The sequence below is a fragment of the Marmota monax genome, unplaced genomic scaffold, assembly GCF_021218885.2.
Source record: "Marmota monax isolate L192 unplaced genomic scaffold, Marmota_monax_Labrador192_F-V1.1 WCK01_AAM20220418_F8-fsc00042, whole genome shotgun sequence".
NCBI lineage: Eukaryota > Metazoa > Chordata > Mammalia > Rodentia > Sciuridae > Marmota > Marmota monax.
The window spans coordinates 5,546,822-5,574,208 of record NW_026693008.1 but is presented as its reverse complement, the minus strand read 5'-3'; the positions used below and the strand labels follow the sequence as shown (position 1 = coordinate 5,574,208).

Below are 27,387 nucleotides of genomic sequence, written 5' to 3'. Positions count from 1 at the left end.
AAAGGAGATTTTAGCAACCAAATTATCACCAATTTGAATGATGGTAGTCTAGACTGCCGTTGCTCTGATATTATTTAATTCATTCATTCAACAAATACATATTGAGAACCTCCAATGGGCAAGAACCTAGCATCTGCTGAAAATAAAGTAGCTTGTCCACATGAAGGTTATAGGTCCACTTTAACCTCCTCATGGCTCCTTCTTGCAAGAACCTTCAGGAGATAGGAGACCTCAAAAGTTTGTTTGTTTGTTTGTTTGGGGTACCAGGAATTGAACCCAGGGGAACTTAACCACTGAGCCACATCCCAAGAATCCCCCATCCTCCATTTTTTTTTAAAAAAGGTTCTTCCTAAGTTATTTAGAGCCTCCCTGGTTACTTACTAAGGCTGGCTTTAAACTTGTGATACTCTTGCCTAAGCCTCCTGAGCCTCTGGGATCAAGGGATCTTTTGAGGATGGAAAGGATACAGAGACTATTTTAGAGTAAAAAGGAATCGAGGCCTATTAGCAGAAGGTGAATCCAAACATGGTAAAAAAAAAAATGTTCATATACGATAATATATATTCTTCTCCCTAAAGTCAGAGCATCTAAGAGCCTCTTTTGCTTCTCTTATCTAACCACAGAGTAACCCTTAAGAAATTGAAACACCTCTCCTCATTTCTCCTTCCTTCTGATATAGCAAAACCAGAAGGAGCAGAGAAAACCTATTTCAAGAGGCTTGACATTTTAAGACACTAGAAGTGAGCAAAAGACCTAAGAGGTCTAAGGAAGCAACTGTGGAGGAGAGAAAAGACTGTCTGCTGCAGACAAGCCCTAAAGGGACAGCCTAGAACAGAGCAGAGAAAATAAAGCTAAATATGGTGATTTAGTCACAGGAACAGAGCCAATACAAACAATATAGATATATACAAAAGACTTATTTTGAGGGATTGATCCACAAATTACATAGGCTGAGAAGACCTACTGTCTGCTATCTGTTACATCGAGTCCAGGAAATCTGGTAAGTAGTCCCAGTCCAAGCCTGAAGGCCTGTGATGCAGCCAGTGTCAGAAATAGTTTCACAGGCTCACAAAAAGTTAAACGTAGCATGATAGTGTGACACAGAAATTCTAATTCTAGATATAAGTCCAAAAAAAATAAAAATGGTACTATTACAGCTACACAGACATGCACGATCATAGTAGCACTATTCTTAATAGCCAAAAGTGAAAATAACCCAATGCCTAGCAAGTCAAAGGACAAACTGTGGTATATACTTACAACAGAATATTATTCAGTTCTATAAAAACAATGAAGTTCTGATATATGCTACATTCTGGATAAACCTCAAAAACATACAACAAGTGAAAGAAGTCAGATACAAAAGGTCACATGTTATATGATTCCATTTATATGAAATATACAGAACACAGACTGGTGGCTGGCAGAGGTCAGGGGAAATGAAGAGAAATAGTTAACGGGCTTGGAGTTTTATTTTATAGTGATGGAAGTATTTTGGAACTGGATAGAAATGGTGGTTTCACAGCATTGTCAATGAACTAAATGCTATTAAACTGTTCACCTTAAAATGGTAAATTTGATATTGTATAAATTTAATTTCAGCAAATCTTTTATATCATATACTTCTTTGCATTCTATCCATCATAATTGTAGTTTTAAAATTTTAAATACATTTTACATTATTTAACCAGTTATAATCCTTGCTTCTCTTCCAAAAGAAAAATTATAGTAAAATTGACACTAAATTTTGTAAACTACACAGCATCCACACTATATATATATATATATATATATATATATATATATATATATATATACACACACACACACACACACACACACATACATATTATGTATATGTATATTTCCTCCACAATGTAGTTAGAATCATTTTCTGTTGCTAGCAACCAAATAACTTTAGCTGATTATAACTTAATATGTCAGTGAGGAAGCCTGAGTTCTGATTTTAGGTCTGCATCTAATTAGCTGTTAATCTCAGGAGATGTTATTCCAACTAACTGGACTTGACCTTCCTCATCTGTAAATTGAAAAGATTAATCCAAATTGTTCCTAAGGGTTTAGAATTCCATGGGGGACATAAAATAACTAACATTTCCTAAATTTATATCATCCAAGAAGAAGTCTATCAGATAGTGGTGGTTTGATATTGTCCAAGTAAAAGCAAATTTACGAGATCCTGATTTTGCAACAGGACCTTGTTCATGTTGTTTTCTCTCTAAGGAACTTTCCTGTCCCATTGACTCCTCCCTCATGCCCTTCTAGTTCCCCAGTAAACTTCAGCATTCCAGATGCAACAGATAAAACCCCTCAGAGATCTTCAGTGTGACTCTCATCTCACTGATGTGGAAAGGCAAATCAAATGAAATGATCAGAGACAATGCCTAAAATTGAAAGTTGCATTTATCCAAGTGTTTGGACAGTGGTACAGAGGCCCCTCAAAGGCACTTCAAAAGTTCCTTTTGTGATTCAGACAATAGCCTGGCTTTCTGCCTGAACTAGGCCATCCTATAACAGCCTTTCCTTTCTAAAAGCAACAAAAATGGTTTCTATCTACTGTCTTCTAAAGATGCATTTTAAATTATTAAGAATAAAGAAAAGAGAAATAACATAAGTGTTTCATCCAAAAGCTACAGAAGCACTGTTGGGGAAGTTTGAGAAGTTTATTAGGTCAATCTAGGCTCTAATATACTCAGATTATTGATTTAAACTTGTAAGCACAATAAATCACAGTGGCCATGGAGGTGGCACCAGCTGAAAGTGAGAACACAGATCAATTCTCTGAGAGTTCTGAGCTTTCTCACTGGCTTGCCATTATAAAATCACTTTCGTGGTTCCACCTCAAAGAGCAGTCTGCCTTTTTAAATGTATTAAAAAAAAATACTTTGGCCACCCAGAAAAGCACTAAGGGACTAGAGTGGTCATATTCAGCTCCACTGTCAGAGCACTTGGGTTTGAATTCAAGATCCACCCAGGGATGTTGCTTGGTCTCACTGTGCTTCATTCTTCATCTGTAAAGCAGGGGAAATAACTGTTTCCCAAAGCCTGGTACACATAGAACTAATTTAAAAAATACAAAATTAAATTGATGATACATGAGTGGCTTTCTTTTTACTTTAAAAAGTAGATATTTAATTCCAAGCATATTAAAATATTTTCATAGCACATCAAGTTAACTGACATTATCACTTAAGACAAATCTTAAGGAAAAGAAAAAGTAAATTCCAAATAGCTCGAGTTGATGAGGGAAAATCCTTAGAGAAACAACAACAGCATCAACAAAAAAGCCCAGGTAATAAATACAAAAGAAACAACAATTAGAAATTGTGATTTGTGCAATAACAATTAAATAATCAGTTTAGGTAACAATCATCACGAAAAATTACAGTGGAACTCTGAAATGGAATGGTCTGGTTGTGACCTGCCCAACCCACTGAAGAATCTTAAGCATCATAAAATAGGTTTGAAAAAACAGTGGCTCCTCCTGATAAAGAGAGTCCAAAGAATAGCACTCTTGCCACAAATACTTCCATAAATCAAATCTAGAGATAATTTCCATTACAGGAAATGGGGTAGGGGGAAGTAACCCTGTAAGAAGCCAGAATATGTGACCTCTAAAGAACAACAGACACTGTTTCTGTAATAAATCTGCAGCAGGATTTTTCTACAGTAAGAGACTGAAAGGGCATATATAATCATGTAATGTACAGACCTAGTTTGAATTGAAGGGAAAAAAAGATAAACAGTGAATGACATTTTCAAGTCAGTTGGGAAAGTTCCACTGTGAAATAGGATAAGATAATACCAAATAATTACTGTTCATTTCACTAGATATGATAATGGAATTGTAGTTACGCACAAAAAAAATGTCCATATATTTTAGAGCTGCATTCTGAACATGAGATGAAAGTGAAGTGGTGTCTTCACTTTCTTCAAAATACTTCAGAAGAGAAAAGGCAAGTGAGAAAAACAAATGAAGGTAGGGGAAAAGTTGAAGAAAATGTATCCAAAATCTTGATGATGACTGAATCTAAATGTGAGATGCTATATAATTTTCAGGGCTCAAAGAAAAATTAAAAATGCAGGGCCTCTTTTGCATAAATTAAGATTTTCTAAACAGTGACAGAAGAGCAACAAACCAAATGTGGAACCCTATGAAGTTTTGGATCCTGATCTATCTGTGGTTTGGCAAGTGGATATTCACTATACTAGTAGTTCTATTTGCATGTATTTGGAAATTTTCCATAGTAATTTAAAGGGGTTCACTTAAGTAAAAGAGTAAGGAGGTATGTGTTACAGAAAAATGTCAAAAATCATGAAAGTTGCAGATATGGAGCTGTGATACCCATATTAGATGTAATTATAAAAAGCACTTGGAATCTTACTTAGCTCACAGCAAATACTCACTGTAGCTCCTGATACTGCTGCTACTCCTAGCTCTACTGTTTATTACAAAGACTACACTTGGATCTAATGAGAAGTACCAGAATTTCCCACATTTCCTGGAAAAATGACATGCAAGACACAGTAAAGTCCTTTCTGGGAGAACAATGTATATACAGTAAGTCTTAAACTTAATTCTAACCAATATGTTTTATTATATTTGCTCCTTTGATTACTACAGTCTCTTCAAAAATTTTTATGAGGAGCTTTCTTTCTTTTTATAACTTCGTATACTCTAGGCTCCTGCTCTACCACTGAGTTACAATCTTAACTCCATAAGGAATTTTTGCTGTCCTTAGAATGGAATACTACTACCAACTCAAAGATTCTTTTGAAACCAGGCTCTTCTTTGTAGATCAAGTAATATCACTTATGGTAGCAAAGAACGAGCAGCTGATGGAAATAAATTTCTGTGGATGTGAATCTTGGTGAATAATGCTTTGGTTTTTTCCTTGGGTGAGAAAAGCCATCTATAGACTTCAAAGGGGAATCTCACTCTCTCTTTGAATGTCCAAATTAAGCCTTCCCTATCCCCCTTTCTTATTACACTACTTTATATAGGTTTACATAAAGAATCAGTGCCAGGAGGAGTTAAAAGTGTAATGTTACAGGAAAGATAGTTTCCTGCTTTGGATTAAAACCTTCACAAAAGAAATAAAATGTAAATGTTAGATTATTGTGTATGACCTAAAACATTTGCTGAATTTCAATCAAATGCCTATAACCTTCAAAGTTCAGAGGTCTTGATAAATGGTGCTAGGAAAACTGGCTATCTACACGCAGGAGACTGTACAAAAATCAACCCAATATGGATCAAAGACCTAAATGTTAAGACCTGCAACTGAAACAGCTAGAAGAAAACAGCGGGGAAACACATCAAGAAATTGGTATCAGCAATGACTTTCTAGATAGGACCCACAAAGCACAGGAAACAAATGCAAAAAATAGGCAAGTAGAATTACATCAAACTAAAAATTTCTGCACAGCAAAGGAAACAACAGAATGAAGAGACAACCTACAGAATTTTTCTATGTGACTTCTCATTTGAATTTTTACTCAAAACCAACAACAAAAGGACAATTGGGAAAATGTGAAGATGGGTTGAATATTAAAAGATATTAATAAATTATTGTAGCAAGTTATAACAAAAATGTTGGTGGCAATGAGATTTTTCTAAATATCTGCACAGTATCCCTTGCTTTGCCTCCACAGTTACCTTTTTTTACCTACTATTATTCTTGGGTTATTTTTAGCTTCCATGTTTCACTGGCTAAAATGCCTCCATTTTTCTAGAAGCCACATATTTGGCAAATGACAGTCCCTCAACATGTTTTTGATGGATGTTTGTTGCATGAATAGTAAATATGCAAATTTTAAGCCAAAAAAGAAATATAACACATACAAAGTTAGGTAGGGGTAGTCTAAAGTCCTTCTGCACAAAGTTCAGGAAGCTAATCTAGGAAATTTATCAAGGAGTTGTGTGTGAATCTTTTGCCAAAGTAGATTCAAAATTCATGAAGCGGGGTAGAAGTTACATCGCATCTGATGATGAGTGAGAAAGCACATCTGCTCTGTGGAGATGCTCTTTATACACATGTTCTAATAATTTCCATATGCCATGAGAAGACAGAAGATTGAGAAAACCAGCAAGGAGAGAATCTTTGAAATAATCCTTTTACTGGGGCCTTAATGTAATGTTTCCTTTAAATCCAGTGTCCTCTAAGCTCTTTATAAATGTGTGCCCTAAATGAGGATATCATTGTACTTTGTTTCTTAATATCCCTCACACAGGATATAAAGCATATACAAATTCTACCTAATAACCAATCACGGCAAACATCATTTATTAAAGTTTAGTAACATACCAACCTCCACACTCATCTTTCCAGGACTGTCAAAGTTGGCTGAACTCTGATTCAGTAGTCCTACAGCTTGACCTATAACATCTCCATAATTAATCCTAGCCACAATCCTGCCAAGTAAATACCACCTTTCTCACATTTCTGGGACAAAGAATATAAGGTTAGAGACACTTAGTAGCAGGCCTAAATCAAACAGCTGAAAGATAAAATATCCAGGACTCACACCCAGGTCCAAGAAAGACCCATGATTGAGCTCGAGTTTTTAACCTAATAAGCACACCAGTGCTACACAAATGATCTGCAACATCAGGATTTTGTTTTGTTTTGTTTTCCCTATCTGCCAATGATAGCTATGTTTGCCAAATTCAATGAAAATAAGTCACTGGAAAAATGAATTAAAAATAAAGGCATTCAAAGTCAAAGTCCAAATTTGTTATTATTAGATTCAACAGACAAATTTATTATGTCACATTGTACACAAGTTTCTAAATCCTTTCTCTCAATTTCTGTGCTTACTTTGTCACACATGGTAATAGGACAAGGACAACACTTTGAGCAGTGTGGTGCTACACTATATTGTTAGATCCATGCATAGACTGAATACTAATTAAAATAAGGTTCCAAGGTTCCTCCATCTATTGAGAGGCTGATCATTCTTTTAAAAGCTAGTTAATCCATTATTAAAAATTAAGATAACTTTTTTTTTTGCTTTTTGTTTTTGCTGTACTAAAAATATCAGATACCAGATATGGGTTCCAAAGTCAATAAAAATAGGGAGATTTTGAAATTTTGTGCTGCTTTACAATACAATTGCTGTGGTGTTTTGATAAGTGTTAAAAGAAAGATGTGAAACTATGAAATACATTCCCACACCAAAGGAACACCGAATAACAGTGCAGAAAGGCAACAAGGACTGGAGGCACCAGGTACCGCTCCTTCCTAGCCTTTGCATGGAAAGACTCTCTTTCAAATCCATCCTGAAAGGTGAATAGCTGTTGGAAAACTGAAAAATAAGTACTTAAGAGAACTCAAATACAAGGTGACACATGGAATTCTTCAACCTGCCATGCCTTTTGAGAAGTTCTCAGTTAAATAACAAAAGTGACACCCACAATACATTCACACATAAAAAAAACTATGTCCTGGAAAGAAAAGGGGATGGTGATGGGAGAGGGGGGAATCCCGTGTCTTGGAATTTTTTGTAAAAGTTCCAAGTTAATTTTTTTGTTTTAAAGTCATCATAGCTCATGTGGCCTTGGTATATGAGTTGGTGGGGTCAAGTCCATGGCTTCTCTGGCTACTCAGGAAATTAATGAGGGAGGTCAAGGAAGGGCACAATACAGAGGAGAGAAATTACTAGACAAGAGTCAGCAGTCCAGAGCAAACCCAATTTGAAGGAAACAATTAGAAATTGGCACAAGTCCCAAATCAATAAGCGGAGGTGGCTGTGGGCACTGAGCATAATGGCTGGGTAATGAAAACTAAACTGCAGGTAAGCAAGCCCTGGGAAAAGAGCACTCTTCAGTGTCTCTCTGGCTGAGGACAGGGTCATCCACAGGGAGGCTGGAAAAGACATGTCTGAACAGGCTCTCACAGCCCAGCTAGTCACTGATGTCAGGCCCTGTGTGAAGCAGTACTGGTGTGGTTTTCCAAAACCCAGTGAGTAATGAAGTCCTCACAGCTCGCCTTGTCAAGCCCCAAATACAGTCCCAACAGGAAAAACTCTTCTTACAGAGTATGCAATGGAATCAAAGAGCTTTGCAACTGTATTTCCCATTAGCTGTAATGGAAGCTGTACTAATAAATTCCCCCAGCTCTGGGCTGAACAGGTGTAATTCAGTAATGTAGGTGTAATTGAGTGATGTCAACTCAATATAATTTGTAATGTTTTTCTAACAAATTATCTCATTTTTTTTCCTGAGAAAAGGTATCTGTGATTCTATGTGATAAGTTGTTTTAAAAGCCTGACATACAGTGCTAATGATAAAGATCTTTAATTGATGAAAATGTTAATAGTAGCATCAGCTAAGAATTATCTTAGCTGATTCTTTATAGACTATTAACCTTTTAAACATAACAAGATTTCATTTTCAACCAGCAAATTGTTTTGAATTTCTGACTCATGGTCCATAGATATTTCTGTATTCCATCACTGTATTCCATGACTGTTCTCCTGCAGAGTTTCCTTATAAGCCCAGAAATTTAGCATTCGCTTCCCTGAATCATTCTCCAACAGATCCACACATTGCCTCCTTCATTTCCTCATCTTTCACATCCCCATCAGTGATTGCTATCTCTCAAGCCCCAGCCAAAATCCTCCTTCTCCATGAATGTTTCCAGACCTATAAGCAGAATTACTCTAGAGTTCCATACTTTTAGGGAACTTTGGGGTCCTGCTGTTATTACTGTGTTACACACATCAAATCCTCCTGCTATATGCCATTTCCCTGCTGCCGCTAAGGGCCACTCATTCTTGCAGTTCAACTCCTGCCTCAGGAAGAACCTTCCTTGCTCCACATTAGGGACATTACCCATTCATTTTCATAGCTCTATAGTCCTTTCTTGTGTTGCACCAACCACAGGTGTCATTAATATCATTTGTGTCTCTTTTCCACTAAGATTAGGCTACAGGCCAGGCATATAGGGGGATTTAGTTTTTTCCTAAATCTAGTAGTACTCACATTAGTGCATATCTGAAGAAAGAATGAATGGTGGAAGGATGACTGAACAAACACTATCTATGTTTCTCCCTCCATCTGTCTTTGCCACCACGTTGTGAACTCAAAGGCAATGTACTCCTCATTATAGCCACCAAAATGCCTAACTGGGGTCTTGCACAGCAAGAAAAGGATCAAAACTTCATTGAACTAAATTGAGTTTATTCTAATGTAGTATTAGCATGAGTTTGTCCACAGAAAATTGAGTCCCCAACACTTACTGTGCTTTATACCGCCTGCTAAACATTGACACTCATCAAGCTCTACCACATGCCCGCCACTCTGTACAGTAGTGTGCAACAGAAGAAAATAAAATTTACAACCAAGTACTCTACCGTTTCAGGGTTGTTCCCATGTATGACTACATGTGTGCATTCATGCCAGGTACTGGGGGAATTCTGTTAATTGAACACAGATGCTGTCCTCGGAGAGCTCAGGGTCTTGCAGAGGAGATACAGATGAAGGGAAAATACAAGGAAGTATCCATGAGTAACACAAGATGGGTCACAATCAAGACTCCAGTGTTACAATGAAGGCCAGGAAGATATAGGCTTAAGTAGGCAGGTTTGGATTTTTTTTTGTTTGTTTTTTGTTTTTTTGAGTCTTAGCCAGATGGAAATTGGGAATGGGGATTAGCAAAAAAGAAATGAGGCTGGAGAGGAAGGACATTTATTTTTTGGTTTACTAGATCTTTATCAGCTACTATGTGAGGCACTGGGAATTCAGTGATAAGTAAATCTGAGTCCACTGTCAACAAAGCTTATATTCTAATAGTGAAGACTAATAAAAGCAAATAAGCAATGATGCCAAGCGGTGATGAGGCTCTGAAGAAAAACAGTGCAGAATTAGGGGTAAGGGGACAAGCTAAGGGAGTGCTATCCTACAACAGGGTGATCAGAGGAGGCCTCCTCACTGAACAATGACCTAAATGATGAGAGGGAAAGAGACATGCAATATCATGTAGGAAGAACATTCTCAGCAAAGAGAACGAACAACAATCCTGTCCAGAGGAAGGCATGCCAATCCATTTCTTTTCATGGAATCTTTGTTCAGTGTTCCTAGGTGTCATATGTCCTTGGTGAGACTTTTTAATTTTTTGTTTTTATTTAGCTAATACTCATTTAAAATGTTCCATATGTATTCTGGAGTACCTGTGCATGGGTTTACATCTGCATTTATAACTGTGATGCTATCAGGTACTACTATTTTAATTGTCACAAGCCAAAGATAAAAGACTTGCTTAAATCATGTGCTCATGTTCCAAATCCTTGGAATAGAGGAGGGGTACAAATGAATAGCTCCAGTACCAGCAATTGAAAGTGTTAGGAGTCATCACACAGCCCAGGCTAATACAGGCATGACAAGCTGTATGACCATGGATAAAACAAACATCTCACTGATATTTTCAAAAACTGTTCTGTTTAAACAAAACAACATCACCCACCATGTTAAATTAATGTTGCTAATCTGAATTTGGTTTTGCCATTTTGATTGCATTTAATTTGAAAATGTATGTGTTTTATATTTGTCTAAGAACTATATACATAAAAGCTTAATATCTAGTTATTACATTTTTACATGTTTCAGTAATACAATGATAAAAAATTAAGTGAATATTGGGGGTTCATATGAATTTTCCTCTTTAATTAGTATGCATATGTTACTCAAGCTAAAAGTAGTAACAGAACAGTCTATTTTCTAGAGCTAGGTAATTTTCAAGAGCAGGTAATAGCTCTTGGTGATTTCCAATAAACCACACAGCAACTATAAGAAAGAAAGAAGGAGAATCTTTTTGGTAGGAAAAAATATCACAAATCAGATATACCTAATAATTGTACCTTTTCTTCTGTATATGTAGAAATATAAAGGCCATAATTTATGTAACACATAGGTTAAGCCTCCTTCAGAAAATCCAGCCTATTATAGCATTAAACACAGAGAAGTACATGGAGGGAAGAGAGTAAGTAAAGATGCTATAATGGAAGGTTCACTGCACTCCAGTGGCAGATTAAACAGAGAGCCAGATAAAAGAGCCAAACCTCACTCAAAATGCAAAATAACTTCAGTGAAACATATTTCCCCTGCAAGGAAAGGTTTGTCGCACAACGCTAGGCTATGCCAAGAAAGATGAACAAGAATTAAGGCTGTCTAAAAAGCTCAGGCAGTTTATGGGGAGCCTCTTGGGCCATAGAACCTTACAAACATAAGTGCAGTAGCTGAGAGTGGGCATCTAGAATCAAAGTAAAGGGAGTTCAAGAATCACCTCCAATAGCGAGCGATCAGCTCTGAGACCTGAGGAAGTTCGTAAATGTCACAGAGAAAAAAAACACACACACACACAAAAAAATAAAACCTACATTAAACCATTTAGACCATTTTGAATGTTACTTGGCATGTAGTGAGCACTCCATAAATAAGAACTACAATTTATGTGATGCTGTATAGCTATGATTATACATGAGTAGATCTCCATGGATGACCCAACAGACTGCTTTACTCAACTTTACAGCCCTGGAACAATGCCTCCATCTTTTATATACTCCATGATGGTTTCTGATGATTAATCATATATACATTTATAAAGTATACTTAAGATCATTCTTAAAATAATAGTATTCTCACTACTCTACACCCCGTAGTTTCTAATGAAGAAAGATATGAGTGAGTCTACAGAGGTGTATAACCCAATCATCTTACAGACTTAGTGCTATTATTTTTCTTGTTGTACAGATCAACAACCAAGGTCCAGAGAAGAGAGAGGATTTGCTCCAGGACCCACAGCACATGCATGATACAGCCAGGATTTGAGATCAGAGAGTCTGGATTCAGAATCCACCTTCTTAATCACCACACAACATAATTCCTCTAGGTATGCATCCTTCCTCAGGGTCCAGTAAAGAGAAACTCTAGGAACTGCTGTTCACATAATTATTTATTCCTCTAGGTTCTCCAACTTCTAGCCCAGAAAACTAGGATGTTTCATTCCCCTAAGTTACAATTTATTGTTAGGCTGTTAGCTAATCACAGTGTTACAATAACTTTTGTGAATGAAGTAACTTGAAAACACTGTCCAAACTTTAATTCCAATTTTTTTTTAAAGGGATGCTTTACTTTTGTTAGATAACCATGGACATTTTGTGTCCCTCCCCCTTTTTCTCCCTCTTTTGGCCAGAAAGCCCTGAAACAAATTTAAGACCTAAAACTGAAAATCTTTGAATTTTGGGTATCTGGTTATGTCTATTCCTGTTTTGTGTTGTTATTGTTAAGGAGTCTCTGTCATCACTTATCTTTTTTTCAAATTACCCCATCAGAGTAATATTTTTCTTGTAAATAGCAACACATTCTCTTTGAAGTAGGAGGAATCAGACCTTAAATGTTTCAAGGATCCCCAGCAACCCAGCTTTAAATGTGGTAAGTGGCTACTCTCTTTGAGTAATGGAGACCCTAGTCATCAGTCTTTGAGGACAGGGAACAACTGTGCTGTATACTTTCTACAGCTGGATAGGCTGCAGCCCCACACCACAGTGAAGTCACTTGGGAGTCATCCCTGTGACTTAGGAAAGAAAACCAGTGGCAGAGGGAAATCTGTCTTCAGCCACAGCTTTCCTAGCGGTAGCTTGCTGCGACAGTTGAGCCCTGCCATGTGTGTGTGCTCCTCATTAGAAACCACAGTATGGGCCACCATCTCCCCTGCAGCTCCAAGCAGAGGCGATGCCCTGGAATTCCCCTGTGGCCCAGATGTGTGACAGATGACTAGTACTCTGGCTTCATGCTTGATGCTTGGCCTTCACAGTTATGTGAACCTGTTCTGAAAGACACACCACTGCCACAGATGTATGGGGACAGATTAAGCTCCAGATGGAAGGCTGTCAATGTCAATCAGTCACTGTTCTTACAGCCTGGCTGGTTTTCATCTAAGCAAAACAGAGGATGATTCTGAGGCTCTCAATTCCTTACCTAAATTAAGTTTTAGTACTGGAGGTCAAGTTTCCTGGTTTCCTGAGCGTTTCCCTGCAAATGTTTGTTTTTGCCCCACCTCTGCCAATGCATGCATAGTATCTTCTATCATGGCTTCTCATTTCCAAGTATTGTTCACTGTTCTGCCGAATGTTCCAGCTCTTCAAACAACTATACGTTATTGTCTGTCACAACGGCTGTCTCATAAATAGATAAAATCTGGATCAAATACAGGTCTTGTTGTCCAGGGAGAAGAAATAAGGTAAAGAATTAGCAGGAGAGCTGGCAAGAGGAGTGAGATGATGGAAGTTTATGAAACACTTAGGAGACTATTGGACACCTGCCTTTCCCCACCCCCTCCTTTGATTCTCTGGATTTGCCAGTTTCAGCCAGTTTGTTTTATGTTGCTGTGGTGATGTATGCCCAGTTCAAGGCTGTTGACTCTGTGCCTTCATTACAGGTAAGGGCCTCTGCGTTTTCTGGCCTCATCTCTCCAGTCACTCATATCCTCTCTTAGCTTAAATTTTTAAAAATACACATATGTTATTTCATAGCAGGAGAATTTCACTGCATGTCATAAATTTCTACACTTGACTCCAGAAGCCTACAGTAACTTTTAAATTCATTTCAGTTATTTCTGCATTTGTTTATAAAGTTGTACTACTAATAATAATAATGTTTTGTAAATGATATACATACAGTAATTTGCTTAATCTTCATGAAGACCTTAGAGGGGAGATATCATTATTAACCTTTTTTATAGTTGAAACAACCAAGGCCTGGAGAAGTCCATGGACTTGCTTGATATATAGCTCAACAACAATGCAGCCAGTCTTAAGAGTCCTGGCAACCTAGGGATTCTAGACACTTTGTAACCTCCACAGGACACTGTTCCTCAGGGGGAGCATTACAACTCCCTAGGTTTCCATTCCAAATTCTCAAATGTAAAATACTATTTATAAGTATATAAGTCATTGCAAAATATGTACAAAAGCAGATAAGGATAAATTTGGCCTCCTCTCCCTCTGTGCCCCTCCTCTCTCATCTTAACCTAACAATTTCACTTCCCATGGAAGTCAGTATTAACAATTTAGCAATATATCCATTTTATATGCAGACATTTTTAATACATTTATATAAACATAGTGTTCTGCCACATGCTTGATTGTCTTCTCACATCAATTCATAGAGATATGTGGAGTCCTTTTTAACTGATATTGTACAACAGTATTAATGTGTAGACACATAATACTATACTTAACTAGTCCTCCTTCATGGACACTTAGTTTACTTTTAATTTCTCACTGCTTATTAATAATGCTGCAATGAACCTGTTTATATTCTTAGTCAAGTGTATCTAGAGAGAATGTTGCTATGCTCCCATTTCAAAGGATTTATAGATCAAAACATTTCAGTCTTGGGGAGCTGGGGTTGTAGCTCATGATAGAGCACTTGCCTAGCATGTACGAGGCACTGGGTTGGATCCCTAGCAGCACATAAAAATAAATAAATAAATAAATAAATAAACAAAATTATTGTGTCTATCTGCAACTTAGAATATTAAAAAAAAAAAAAAAATTCTCAGTCTTGGGCTGATGGAACCAAACTGCTCATTCCAGAGCTTACTATACTGATTTATATTCACAACAGGGCACATGTGCCTCTATCTCACACAGTTTTGCCCACGGTGATTATTATCCCAACCAAATGATTTTTGTTTTATTATTAAAAAAATGGGGTTATAATGAGTTCCCTAAGGTCTCCTTTGGGATTTCTAATTTACTAGAATCTATTTGATCTGTCTCAAGAATGAAATAAAACAACAACACAATGCAAAACATACTTTTGCCTCTCCCAAACAAATCTTCTAATCTGACTTATTTATATGGTGACTTCTGGTTCTCTCCAGGTTGAGTTATATAGATGGATCTCATGGAATCTACGAGAGAGAGATAGAGAGAGAGAAGAACTAAAAAAGTCTTTGGTAGGGAAATATGACTCTCCAAGGTCACTAAAGATGTCAAGAATTGTCTCCCATGTCCCTAGGCATCAACTAAAATATCCACTGCTTTTTACAGTATAAATGCAGAATGTGCCCCAGTCTAAATAGAAATGAACAAATCTTGAGTGCAGAACTGAATTTCTGGGAACTGCATAGGTTACCTGGAGGCATGAATTAGGTGGACCTGATTCTATCTGGAAAGAGTAGAAAAAGTTATTCCAGGTGGTTATTGCCCCTCAAGCACAGCCACTTAGAGGATCCTCTTCTAGTCCCATCCAGCAGCTCCACTCACTGAAAATGCTGTGTTTTGCATTCCAAAGAAGCACCTCCAAGGACTAATTATATAATTAATATAGACTCATAGAAATCTCATCACCTTCATCATCAAGATTATTGCTAAGTGAACCAAGCACTGCACTCATCCTCAAATCAACCACATGAAATAGTTCCCATTATTTCTCAATTATACAGATGTACAGGCCACAAGTTAGTAAGTGATATTGCTAGGGCCCAAACCACTTCTATATTATGTCAAAAGCCACATTCTTGACCACTGCACTATGCTCTCTTCCACACAAAAAAATAAATAAATAAATAAACATATATCAGAAGAACAAAAGAATCCCAACCATGAGAAGAATGAAAGGGAATGTTGTACTTGGTATACTGGAGCATAATGGAGAAGTCTAATTTACTAGATGACAGCCCTCTTGTTTTCTAATGGCTGCATTAACTTCAAAAGCATCTAGACCAAGGCTCACAAATCCAAGTGACTATGGGAGCCAGGGAGGTAACATGCAAGAGTAAAGAGGGTCAAATGTATGACAAGTGAGTGGGTAACTGAAACACAGGCTCCATCTGCAGAGGGCAACTCCTTGAGCCAAATCCTCCCATGCACACATGCACCTCAAGTGTTGCCAGATTACTGGAGAAGTGAAAATGTTAATTATGATGCAAAAGATTCCTATTTCAAAATAACCATTTCAAGATATTAAGAAAATTTTGAGCATGTACCTGCAACTTCTGAACTCCACACATAAGCACGAAGACAGAAGGAGTTCCAATAGCAATATGAGGGGCTTTCCCAGCAGTCATTGGCCCTCATCCTTGTTAACTCACCTTATCTTTCCCAAGTGCCTGGAAGGTGATAATGTGCTCAGGGAGTATAGGTCCTGTGCCCATCTCAAGATACTGAAACCTGGTTGGTCTCAGACAGCAAAGGTAAGTGAATTTTCCTTTGCCATTGGCATGTGACCAGTTATAATTAAATAGAAAGATATCTAAGTGACTTTCAGAAAAGATTTTCTTTCCTGAAAGGGAAAAAAAAGAGAGGAGGGTAGAGGGTAAAGAGGCTCACAACAAGAAAGCCTTTTTGTCTCCTCCCCTCCTCCCCTGTGCTGAATGCTAACCTGGGATGCCATAATTGGGGACATTGTGGTATTGCAAGCTCTGGTAGCCATTTTGTGGGCATGAAACAGGAAGCCAGAGGATGAAGGTCAATATGCCACCAGTGGTGGAATGTAAACATGGAAGGGGCTTGGATCCTAGTCAATCAGGCACATCAACCCTGGGACTACTTATCTAGAGGCTTCCAGTACAGAGAACAGTAAACATTCTTGTGTTTTAGGACATTCTTGGTTGGGTTTTCTAATATTTGGTGCTGAATACATTCCAGTGAAGGATCTCTATTTCAACATCCCTGCAGAAATCTTCCTTTTGTTTACAGCATCCCTCATGCAGGAAAACTTCAGCAACATCAAGTTTATGCAGTTAGAGTCTGTAACTAGATGTGAGATAAGGCTCTGCCACTTGAGAACACCCACACTCTGCTTCAAAAATTTAAATTATGCTGTTAGCTTTTTAAGATGGATGAAATCCTTTACAGGATCATACAACAAGGACTAAACTGTTCTCACAGTTGCCAGGCAACTGCATATATGCTGCCTAGAGACAAAATTCATGACCCCTTGACTCCCCAAAGGGGGGTCTTTATCCACATCTGATATGCATGTGCCCAAGTTTGACACTTTCCATCCAGCAAAGGTCACAAGTATACATCTGGGCTATCCAACAATCCCAGGCTCATTATACTGCCAACTTATATCATTTCTGATCACATCATAAATTGTGGTTTCTGCATGCAAAGTCAAGTGACAGAGCAAAGACTGTCCTCAGGCATAATTCCGTGTCTGTTGGACTGTCTCATTGTATAGACTGATTTGGTACCATCTAGGCAAAGGCAAAGAACATGTGAAGGTTCCTATCAGCTTAAAGAATCATTGCTGGGTGAACAGTTTTGAAAACATCTTCCAATATTCAAGGAAAGTTTGAATTTTCATGTGAGAGATGTGACCACCTTTCATAATGCCTCAAGGGGCCTTCCCTTCATAAGTCATTTTACCACACATGTACACACACATAGGCTGAGATGTGCTCGTCACATTATTAATAAGGAATTCCAAAAATACAAATTTAGATGGTATCCCTACAGTTACATTTCATAATGTGTTTTATTTCTGAAAATGAATTTTTTAATAAATTCATAGGATCATGGCATGTAAAAAATCAAGAGAGACCCTAAGATCAAGAAATCTGAAATAAAAATAAAGCAGAAAGAAAAAAAGGAAAAGAAAAAGAAACAAAGAAATCCATTCCAAGAGAACTTACTGCACAGCTCCATAGAGATAACCACAGAACCCACTTTGCTTGACTCCCAGTTTACTGCCCTTTCCCCAAAATGATGTGCTTAACCCTCAGACAGTCAACCCTTAATCATTACGACAATAAAGATCAGGGACAATTTAATTTCAATCTGATGATATACCAAAGTCTCCACATAACCATTACTAGCTGCATTATTTAGTTGGAATTAGTTGAGTTGCCTCTCAGCCACACTTTCACACCTCCCTCCCTCTGCAAATTAATAATGGCTTAAGCACACAAACCTTTACTCTCTCATTTAACAAGTTTAGTAGTCAGCAGTCCACAAATTCATTACATACCTAGATGCCTTCTGAGGAATCACTTCTCTATTCCTAGAGGTTAGCTTTTGTTAACATAGTCAAAAGTAGCCAGTGAGCCATGTGTCTGCATCCCAGTTAGGAGTAAAGAGTAAACTGATACCCCATCTCTTTAAGAATTCTCCTAGTTTGGGTAGCTCTGAAAGCAAAATCTGAGATAAGGATCAGAGGTATAGGTTTTGGAGAGCTTATTGGGAAGTGATCTCAAGAAATGAAAGGGAGAGAGAAGAAAGTAAGAACTGGAAGAAAAGAGTAAACACAGAGTTAATAATGCCTTGCAGACCATATCAGAACGTGGGTAAATCTGTCCATTTAACTGATAGAAGACTGACAATCCCCCACTCCCATTCTCACTGACGGAGCATTGTTTCTGAGGTATTACTTCTCTGACCATGCCTATGCACAAGCTGCAAGTCCTTCTTCAGCTTTGGAGGAAGGCCTAAAGCAGTAGACATATAGCACAAAACTTTAGGACTATGGCAGTGCATGGCAGTACTTGTCAAAGCTGCACTAAAATTAGATGGAACTGATGTGACATGATGCATCTGCTATGTGAACAGGCCTAGAAAGTTGCTCATAAAGCTTCTGCTTGTATCTTGAGGTCAGGAGACCTCAAAATGACCCTTATATCCAAAGATTAACTAGAAAGGCTCACAGAATCCAGGAAAGTTGTGTGCTCATGGATATTCCTTACTTACAATGAAAGGATACAGATTAAAATCAGCAAAGGAAAAAGATACCTAGGAAAAAATCTAGGAGAAACCAGGCTTAGTTTGTTTATAGGTATCCTCTACCTGTGGAGTCATTCCAGGGGTTCTTGATTTTCCTAGCAACTATGAAGCGTTTCATACATGATGAGAAGCTCACCCAAGTCTTGGTTGCTCTGGTTCTTTTTTTTTGGGGGGGGGGGGCGGGGAGCACATAGAAACAGTACCAGCATGACTCACTTTACCCAGGCTCTAGAACCTCAGAGGTCAAACTGATATAGCATGACATAGGACCTTAGATAAACAAAAACAGGCACAAATCATACTGTCAGTAAAAAACACAGGGCAAGTTTCCATGTCTCAGGTACATGAAGACATTTTACCTAGAAGGATACCTCAAGAGCTCCAATGTTGTCTCCCAGGAGGTTGTCAAAGGCCAGTCTTTTCAACTTCTGGGTCAACTTTCTATGGCACAAACTTTTGGAGACAGAACTTACAGACCTGGAGGTACCTACCCGCAACTAAAGTAAGATATGCAAGTTTTGTTCTGCATAGCTATGTGCCTATTTAATATGTGGGGACTCTATTACTGTATAACAGTGGTTTCCAAACTTTAAAAATGTCAGAATCATCTGGAGTAGCTCTTAAAATATACTGCAGGAGCCCATCCTCAGAATTTCTGATTCCATAGGTCTAGGGTAAGCTCTGAAAACTGGCATTTCAACAACATCCCAGGTATATTAGTTTTCTATTACTGCTAGAACAAATCACCACAAACTTGGACCTTAAAGCAACACAAATTCATTATCTTACTGCTGTATAGGTCAGAAGTCTGACACAGGCCTCACCAGGCTAAAATTAAGGTGTGGGCAGTTACATTCCTTTCTGGAGGCTCTCATGGAAAATCTGTTTGCTTGATCTTTCAGGCTATTTGACAGAATTCTGTTCTGAAGCCCTTGTTTCCTTACTGCCTATCAGCTAAAAGTCATTCTCAACTTGTAAAAGCTACCTATATCTCTTGGCATGTTGATCTGTTCCTCCATCATTAAGTCAGCAGTGAAGGGCTGGGTTCCTGTTATACTTGTGACTGGCTTAAGTCCACCAGGATAATCCAAGCTTATGCCCCATCTCATAGTACCTAATTTGAATCACATACACCAAGTCCTTTTTGCAAGGCAAAATAACATATTCACAGCTTCTGCGTGCAACTGTAGACATCTTTGGGGTGAGGGGAGAGAATTCTGCCTACTGTACCAGTTTATTCTGATGGTGCTAGTTTCGGAACCATACTTTGAAAACCAATAATATGGAAAAGGGGAAAACTACCAGACTTATAGGTGCAGACTTATTCTACATTGTTTGAAAGAGTCCAACAAAAGCTTGTGATGATTGACTGCAGTTTTACCTTTTTACGGGGCCCCATGCTGACTCCAGTGAGAAAAAGTGCAAAGAGGAGACCCAAGAACAGAAAAACTAAGAATGGAAATCACTTCCAGGATAGCTCACCAGCTTTTGCATAATCCAGCCATTTCTTAAAATACATTCAGTGATATCTTGATTGAAAGTGAGAAAGAAAGACAGATAGAAATTGCAAACAAATCCTATGTCAAAAATATTGAAGCTGGGGATATATCTCAGTTGGTAGAGTGCTTGCCTTGCATGCACAAGGCCCTGGGTTCTATTCCCCAGCACCACCAAAAAAAAAAAAAGGAAATTTTACTAAAATTCAATGAGTCTGTCTTTCCTTCTTTCCTCCCGCCCTCCCTCCCTCTTTCTTCTTCTTCTTCAAGGCATTTAAAATGCTGGTGTATGATGTGAGTCTCCAATTAGGACAGAATTTCTCAAAAACATCTAGTCATGCATTCTTTTCTTTTAAGGGCTCCCTGGAAAGTAGAGGTTGTTCCATGGGGGAAATGTCTTAACCCAATGCACCTTCAGTTTCTAAATTGCTACTTTTCATCTTTGGTTGCATCTTGGATTCAACTCAGGACTTTAAAAAAGCACTGATGCCTAAGTCACACACCCCAGAGACTCTGATATAATTGACCTGGGACATGTTGTAGACATTGTAATTGTCTCTCACTTTCCCTAGGTGATTCTAATGCACAGCCATGATTAAAGACTATTACTCTAGGTGGATGACCCTGTTTTCCTGAGTCTTTTATAGTATGCACTTAACTAAACACAGTAATTTAAAAAAAAAAAAAAAAAAACTACTATTGTTCTCTGTATTTTAATTTCTGCCCAGCCAAATTGAGGGAGTGCTTTCAAGGACTATAAAAGAAGAGATGGGCTGGAGTACCAGGGAGTACTAACAACTTCAGACTCAACAATATCCTTTCCCACCATCATTGCACGACTTTAAACTCTTTATGTGCCCAGTATGTAGCACAGTGCCCCACAGCTAGTAGATGTTCAGAAAATACTCAGGGAAACGATGAAAAAAGTTCTCTTCAAAATTCAGATCATGGGAAAGTCAAATTTCAGTTAAACTTAACTCCACAGTAATCACACAAGTTGATCAGATAAGGAAGATGGGAAACAGGCATTTTTTTTGGCATGGTACACAGAACATAGCAAATAAATATTTGATGTATGTATAAATGAATGAATTTAGTCCTAAAAAGGCATGCTTTAGTGTGTGTGTGTGTGTTTGTCAGGTGACTGGGTAAGGATCAGCCAATGAAGCCAGGAACAGAAAGTAAAGTTTAGAGAAGAGATTCAACGATTACTTCCAGTTTTAAACAGGTCACAGAAAACACTTGGTGAGCCAATGAAAATCACCCAAAAGACCTTTGCTGAGATGGACAGACTTGTTTGAAAATCTGCATATCTCTATTCATCTCTGTTTCTGTACCTCTAACACATCTCTATCTCTGTAACCTACTAAGATCCAATGCAATCGCTCCATCTCTATCCAGGAGAATAGGACAAGAAACTGTGCATATGATTGTCCTGACTTCTCCTGCTCCTTCTCTTTAATACCAACTTAAAACAAAATATTCCTTCTTTTTAATTATTGTCCTAAACAATAATTACCAATCACCCAAATCCAGCACACCTTTTGAGAGCATTTCCTCTTGCATCACACAAGGTAGAAAGAACCATTGTTTTTTCTGGTCTTGTTTTAAGTCTTATAGGTATGTGTATCCCTAACAAGTGCCCAGTCCTAAGATGATGCACCCTGTCAAGCAATGTCCTATCATTTAATTCATAGTGCTGTTTATCTTGGCTGCAAGAAAGGGAATTATTGGCAGATTCAGAAAGTCCTATACTACCTTTCCTCCTCTCCATTATCATAAAAGTTAAAATTATTTATTTATGAGCCAAATAATTTATTTGAACATTTTAACAATGCTGTAGCACTTATAAGGGTTTTATTTCCATTTCTGTAGAGATACAAAGTCAAATATTACTTTAGTACATGTTGCTATGATTTTTTTCAATATCTTATAATATATAGGGTTCCATTTTAGCCTTGTTAATTAATACAAGAAGCACAATGAACTCTCAGCAATCCCCTTGAAAAATGCAAATGGGTTGCAGCAATAATTTATCTATGGAATACAAAGCCTTGATATAGGACTTCTAAAACTACTTCTGAAGAAAAAGAAAAAAGAAAAAAAAATTCCTAGCCAAGAGCTATCAAGAAAGAGCCAAAAGACTCTCACACATTGTTGAAAGGAAGGTAGAACATATGACATATCTGGGTTGCAAACTGGCAGTATGCTTCATATGTTCACAGCTTTCAAGTGTTCATTCCCTAACCCATTCTTTCAAAAACTATATATCCCAAGGAAATAATAAAAGTATGTCCAAAGAGATATCATATATGGATGCTCATTTACAGTGTTACTTACCATAAAGAAAAAGAGGGAGAGGCAAATAAATACTGTCTAATACATTTTGTTATCTATAAAATGGATGACTAGGTAGTCATTAAAAATGATGTTCCTGAAGAATTATAGTTTATAGGAAAATGCACAAAAACATGCATAATATAAAGTTGTTAAACAGCAAGATGTAAAACAGCTTATTTCCAATATGTTTATAATGCATATCTGCATGTATATTTATAGATTGGTATATTATTCTAAATAGAAAGCAATCAATAATATTTTTTTTAGTATTTAAGTGGGGTGTGTATACAGAAAGACAAAGATAAAATACCCTGAAATCTTACTAATGTTTATAGTAGATAGGGAAATTATGGGGGATATTTTCTTCCATAAATTCTTCTGAATTTTCTAAGTTGCCTCAAAACATACATTATTTTTATAATCCAAAAATATAACATCATTACCAAATTGTGAGCTAAGTAAATCCGTTGCTGTTCTCTCTGAAGTATTTCAGTGATGTAATCACTCTGTTTTTGGATATTTTCCCCCTTTTTGGTCTCCTCCAAAATCCAGGGCCTTGGAGCCTAAACCATTTGGATTTAAATCTAGCTCTCTATTTTCTAGCTCTATGACCTGGGGTAAGATCATTCAACTCTCTAGGTGTTCTGAACAGAGTTGTTAGAAGAATTGAAGGAGAAGTGGTAAGTTCCTATCCAACAGTTATTTCTCCCTTCCTTTCCTTTTTAATAGGCCCTGACTTTGTGGTTTTGTTCAGATACTGACTGCCCACACCCCATATCCCAGAACAAGAAGCAAGGCCCTTCCCAGCCTTATGTTTGAGACTGGACAGGACTAGGACAAGCACAACTTCATTCCCCTTACAAAGGATGATTTTATGGTATGGTTTGACATTCCAGCCAATCAACTAGGAAGGAGAATTTCTGAGGGGCTTCTAAGAAAGTTTTATTCACTCTTAATAAAACAAAGGATGCATGGAGAGATGACTATTCTTTCTCATTTCTGGCCTTCAAACATTCTACTATGTGAGGACATTCAGAAGCCCAATACCCAACCTGGAACCATAAGAGAACAAGTCTGCAAAAAAGCTAACACCTGAAAGGGGACAGAAATATAAGACAGAAAGAAGCTGGGTTCTTGCTAATGCTGTTGCTTAATATTTGCATGGCTTAATTTTTTAATCTACATTTAACATTTTTGTTTAAGTCAGTTGAACTGGATTTCTAATATTTTCAAGCAAAGATATTCCGAGTGATACAAAAAGCAAATTGCCGGGCTGCGGATGTGGCTCAAGAGGTAGCGCGCTCGCCTGCCATGCGTGCGGCCCGGGTTCGATCCTCAGCACCACATACCAACAAAGATGTTGTGTCCACCAAAGATTTAAAATAAATAAATAGATATTTAAAAAAAAAAAAAAAGCAAATTGCCAAGCCCAAGACAGAGGACAGAGTTCAACCAACAGAAGTCTTCCCTTCTTTTCCCCTCCAAGTATATAAATATTATATGCAATGTTTATGATTTGTACTTGTAGTTTATGGGGAAGTGACAAGAAAGCAGTAGACAGACCTTTCCCCTCTTCCCAATGCATTCACACAGGACCCAGTTTCTCTAATTGTAATATAAATGCCCCCATAAATGATGGATACGGTTTGCCAAGGAAAGATATGTGCTATAATAGATTATATCCTGAAAAACAAAGAAATTCTAGGTCTCCTAAAAAATCTTGAGCAACATAGACCTCCCTTAATCCTTCCCTTGTCTCTATAATCTTGAACAACCTGCCAGAGGCCGTGTTTCTGTAGAAATTCTCAAGATAGATCAGGATGGACAGAATGTATGCTATTGGATCAAAAGAAAGCATTTGCTACTTGAATATGCATGGGCTACATTAACTGTGAGTCTTAATCAAGTAATGAAGACTGACAGGCTCCTTGGCCTATGGTGCTTCTATGTTATAAAATATGCACTTTTCTAAAAATGGAATTGATAAAAGTCAAGTGACTGGACAATTACTTTATTCAGATCCCATACCCCAATCTTCTCTTCTCATACTCTTTTGCATCTGATCCTGAAGAGGAAGAATAAAATGCTCTGTGTAATATGCTTTGATATTTTCTACTTTGGTAAAAAAGTAAAATGGGGCTAGGGCTGGGGCTCAGCGGTAGCGCACTTGTCTGGCATGTGTGAGGCACTGGGTTCTATTCTCGGCACCGCATGTAAGTACATAAAATAAAGGTCTATCAACAACTAAAAAAAAAATTAGAAAAAAAAAAGTAAAATCTTAGCTCTTAAAGCCTGAAATGTTATATGTGATTTGGTTCTAAAGCTAAAGTAAATAAATAAATAAAGCAAGTGGGAATTCAAAATTGCCCTACCAGTACTGCTAATAATGCATGAGGATTCAAGCCTTAAGAGGCTGGTTTGTGTGTTTCCTTTTTATACCTACTGCTCCCCATTCCAGAATGTGGATCTCAATAAGAAAGGCTAACATCGTCTGGCTGGCCCTGTTCCTATGTGTCATCTTGCCGCATTTCCAGTTAATGGCACGACTGTAATGACTAGCAATTTAAATAATGGAGGCTGAAGCAGAGGCAGCTATAAGGACACAATGCAGAAATTGCCACCGTTTATCAACATCACTGGCACCCAGCTCTTCATTACCTCCTTGAATAGGGTCAAAGTAGTTAAAGTGATGCTGTAAATACCGACTAAAACAAAGCAGCTGCTTATTCTTGGTTTGGCATTGGGTATTTATAACAAACAAGTTACATTTCCCAGGCATGGGTTATTAGACTCGAGAATGTAATAGATATTAACCAACTTTCAGGCTCCAGTAACTTTTCCTCACTGCATGTCACTTTGATTTTTTTAAGCATAAGTAGTGCATGGTAAATGGAAAACAAGAAGAAGAACACACAAAAACCCCTTAAACCATCAGTACTAAGTGAAAAACAACTAAACCACATCTTATGGAATACTTCAGAGGTTTGCTATAAACTCCTAAGAGAAAACCACAGAGTTTTCTCTTTTTGAAAGGGGAATTGAGTGATTTGGGGGAATGAAACATCTCTAATGGTAATCGTGTTTTTGTTCAGAACTTGAACACTATAGAAGAATGTCTAATTGTACCTCCACTGAGTTACCTCTGAGACCGAAAGTAGGTAACCAGTGAGCCAAATCAGACCCGTGGCTGCATTTCATTTGGACCATACAGTAATGGCAGATTTAATGTTTTAACATTTTAAAATTCAACATTTGTAAATTGAGAGACTGCATAGAAAATGCTGGAAGCTCTGACCCCACTGACCCCACCTCCCACATGATAACAACTGGCCAGGCTTGAGCTGAGGCTGCTCCTGCTGGAGTGGAGAATGCACTCCTCAGTTGTTCTCCTCAATCATCCCACCCCTGCATTCTCCCCCTCATAGGTCAAATGTTAATTACCTCTCATCTTCTTAACTGTGGTCGTGTTTTTCTTATGAAAAGCTGAAGACAAATATTTCAAGTTGGTGGGTCTTGGTCACAAGTAGAAAAACTAAAGCTGGGTTAAGGGGACTGAGTGTTTCCAGGAGAAAGAACAGATTATAATTATTTCTAGAAGTAAAAAGTTTCTTACCTGATAAATAATATTCTTCTGTTATTGGCTCAATTACAGATTTTAGAATAACATTATTGACTCAGTAACAGAATCCTCCTAGCTGGCCTCCAAGAGCATTTAGTGTGTGACCCTTTGTAAAAAGCATCAAGCTGGAGGTTTTGTAGAAGGGATAGCAGGCATGTGAAAAAGTTAAGCTAGGTTCAGTCTCACAGACAAGCTGTCAAGATGAGAAAGAGGAAAGCAAGCATTGTACTTGTAAGAAAAACTGAGCAAACAGCAAACATGTGGTTGAGAGCAAGGAAGGAAAATGCAAGTTCCAATGTTCTACCAAAAATGTGTTGGTTCCTGGGGCTGGGATTGTGGCTCAGTGGTAGAGCTCTTGCCTAGCACAAGTGAGGCCCTGGGTTCAATCCGCAGGACCACATAAAAATAGATAAATAAAGGTATTGTGGTCATCTACAACTAAAAATTATTTCAAAAAAAAAAAAAAAAAAAAGAATGTGTTAGCTCCTGGCTGAACTCCCTCCAGGGAATAAGTGTGGCATTACAGGAAACTGCCTTCAGTCTCTGAAGTTATTCAGATGTTCTTGAAGGGAGCTGCCACTTTAGCTTCCATCCTATATGGTGCCACAAGTCCCCACTGCCCGCTGGCCTTATGATCTCTCTCCTCTTCAAGGAGCAGGGAATGCAATGAGGGGATGGTTTGTTTGTTTGTTTGTTTTTAAAAAGAGGAATGTAGGGCTGAGGCTATAGCTCAGTGGCAGAGCACTCCCCTTGCACAAGTGAGGCAGTGGGTTCGATTCTCAGAACCACATACAAACAAACAAGTAAAATAAAGCTTAAATTCTTGAAAACAAAAAGAGGAATACACACACATATACACGCATCCTCAGAAAATGCTATTTCATGACATCCATAGCCTAGGGAATTTCATTCAGAAATAGTGTTCTAACAACCCAAAGAACTAAAAGTATTAGGAATCAACAAATCTGGAATGATGGAAGGCTAGGAAAACAACTGCACAGAAACAAGCTAAAAAAGAACATCCTTCCGAAAACAAGAAGACATGGAAAGAACACACACAGAAACTTTTAAAGCAAATCTCACAATAAAAACTGAGAAAGAAATTTTTGATATAACTGGGGAAAGTTAAGCAAAGAGTCAGGTGAAGAACAAGTATATATTAATTTCCTACTATGTACAAAT

The 27,387-nt window shown here is 37.8% G+C and overlaps 1 protein-coding gene across 5 annotated transcripts in view; it reads right to left on the bottom strand.

Moving 5' to 3' along the window:
- Positions 1-27,387, bottom strand: part of Fhit (fragile histidine triad diadenosine triphosphatase) — a 1,445,121-nt gene that overhangs the window by 1,245,419 nt on the left and 172,315 nt on the right. The gene's annotated exons all lie outside the window — the stretch shown is intronic.